Source organism: Schistocerca gregaria, unplaced genomic scaffold (assembly GCF_023897955.1).
Source record: "Schistocerca gregaria isolate iqSchGreg1 unplaced genomic scaffold, iqSchGreg1.2 ptg001303l, whole genome shotgun sequence".
Classification (NCBI taxonomy): domain Eukaryota; kingdom Metazoa; phylum Arthropoda; class Insecta; order Orthoptera; family Acrididae; genus Schistocerca; species Schistocerca gregaria.
In genome coordinates this window covers 12,501-15,000 of record NW_026062614.1, presented here as the reverse complement: position 1 = coordinate 15,000, position 2,500 = coordinate 12,501, and the positions used below count along the sequence as shown (strand labels likewise).

At 56.5% G+C, this 2,500-nt stretch overlaps 1 non-coding gene across 1 annotated transcript in view; it reads left to right on the top strand.

Annotated features, from left to right (window-relative positions):
* Positions 1 to 2,212: 2,212 nt before the first annotated feature.
* Positions 2,213 to 2,500, top strand: part of LOC126330521 (small subunit ribosomal RNA) — a 1,893-nt gene continuing 1,605 nt past the window's right edge. The window contains exon 1 of the ribosomal RNA XR_007562968.1: positions 2,213 to 2,500. This exon is cut by the window's right edge and continues 1,605 nt beyond it. This is a non-coding gene — a ribosomal RNA (small subunit ribosomal RNA).

Here is a 2,500-nt window from a genome sequence, read left to right as displayed (position 1 = left end):
AATTTGTCCCTTAACCTAACCCACGTTGTCCCTTAACCTAACCCACGTTGTCCCTTAACCTAACCCACGTTGTCCCTTAACCTAACCCACGTTGTCCCTTAACCTAACCCACGTTGTCCCTTAACCTAACCCACGTTGTCCCTTAACCTAACCCACGTTGTCCCTTAACCTAACCCACGTTGTCCCTTAACCTAACCCACGTTGTCCCTTAACCTAACCCACGTTGTCCCTTAACCTAACCCACGTTGTCCCTTAACCTAACCCACGTTGTCCCTTAACCTAACCCACGTTGTCCCTTAACCTAACCCACGTTGTCCCTTAACCTAACCCACGTTGTCCCTTAACCTAACCCACGTTGTCCCTTAACCTAACCCACGTTGTCCCTTAACCTAACCCACGTTGTCCCTTTGCCTAACATAGTTCACTGCTCGGAATCTCTGGTGTCGTTGTTATCCTCATGTAGATGTCTTGCGAGTGTTGCTTACTTTCCACATATTCCCGCTATCCACTGTCAATTGTACTGCAATAGGACTATATCGCCCCCCCCCCCCCCCTCTGCCCCTCTCTTTGTGTCTCCGTCCTCTCAAGCTGGTCGGTCTGGCGTTTGAGTGTTAAATGAGCCTCGCAGCTGTTCAGTTGCGTTCAGATGTCGACGCCCTCAGTGTACGTCGTGGTATGGTCTGTGTCCATTGTCCGCTGATGTCGTACGCGTAACCCACACGCTGTACCGATCATCGGTAGTTACGTACAGAGTGAAGTAGTGTGATACGTGTGACCGTACGCTGGCTGTGCCCAACGGTGTCGAATCTCAATTTCCATATGTTGTGCTCGATGCTACTTGTCTCGTCTCCCAATAACAGCTAGGTTGCACTGTGGTACGCCGTAGAGGCGTGTGGGAGGAACGTACGAACGCATTGTATGTCACCCTGGGTCGCTGGGGGTGGTGGTGCGGTGAGTCAGGTCAGGTCAGCGTGAGCCGTGTGATGTAGTGACGCGTGTATTCCGACTTTGTCGTATTGCCTCACACAAAGTGCTACCCTGGTGGACCGCGTTCCATATCTGGGACATGCCGCAGATGCCGGTTGACAGTGGATCGCGGAAGGGACATCGCATACGTGCGCGGGCCACCTTCCACGTGTTCTCTTCTGCACATGTCGCAGTGTGTATGTGGTCTGATGTAGCGTGTCGTGACACATGACATCCTGGCATGCAAGAATTGTTGAATTCGCAAATGTAGGTGGACATCTACGTTTACTGCCCAAGATACGCAAATGAACTGGAAATCCGTTGTTGAGCGGTTGTTCACGCTGGAGGTGAATCTGTGATGGCGACGATCGGTACAGCTATTAACCGGTTGTTTCAGCGGTACCCGCCACATCCACACACGTGACTAGGCCCATGTGGGTATGAAGCGATACGCGGCGGTGGCTTGGTGGGACTGTTCCCGGCCGGTGAAGGGGGGCCGCCCGGCGTGTTGGCCGCGCGCTGCGTGGGCGCACGCGCAACAGGCGGCTGGTGGGGGGCGCCGAGTGGCAGGAGCGCCAGCCGACGGGCTCGGCAGGCGGCGCAGCTACGCTGCGGCGCACCCTGCACGCGGCGCCTGGCGGCCAAAGTTGGTTCAGCCGAGCCCGGTGCGAAGCGCGGTGGACATCTGCAGTGTGCTGGTCTGATTGAGGACTGTGTGCGTTGAGGATGCGCCGCCGCCTGGCACTCGGCGCCGCGACGCCGTCTGCTGCTCGGTCGCCCCAGCGGTTCTCGCAGGTGGTTTGTATCGCAGTTGTGCGGACGTGTTGGCGCGTGCGCTGTGCTGGGAGAGTTCGCTTCTGCACCCAAGTGGGGCTTTGCCCTTGTGTGGCGCTGGCGTTGGAGCTGCCGGTCACCATAGGTGGCGCGTGTTGTCTCCCGCCGGCAATGCCACGACAGCACGCTCCCGGGCCTCTGTCGGCAGCGGCAAGCTCAGTTGGGAGCAAGGGTGTTCGCACTAAAACCGTCTACTCGCCTAACTCCGGGCGATTGCGCCTCTCTCGAAACCGACCAAGTACCTAGGACGGCGCTGCGCGCCGCCGGGACCTGAGAGGGTTTCGAGGTGTATCGTGCAGGGGAGCTCGGCCTCCTCCTGTTTGCAGAATAATTGAGCGGACGCTTGCGTGTTCGCGCGGGCCCCCGGGACACACTCCCGGGCGGCCGGCTGCTCAGCTCTAGTTGACGCAGCTCCCTGGTTGATCCTGCCAGTAGTCATATGCTTGTCTCAAAGATTAAGCCATGCATGTCTCAGTACAAGCCGCATTAAGGTGAAACCGCGAATGGCTCATTAAATCAGTTATGGTTCCTTAGATCGTACCCACGTTACTTGGATAACTGTGGTAATTCTAGAGCTAATACATGCAAACAGAGTCCCGACCAGAGATGGAAGGGACGCTTTTATTAGATCAAAACCAATCGGATTGGCTTGTCTGGTCCGTTTGCCTTGGTGACTCTGAATAACTTTGGGCTGATCGCA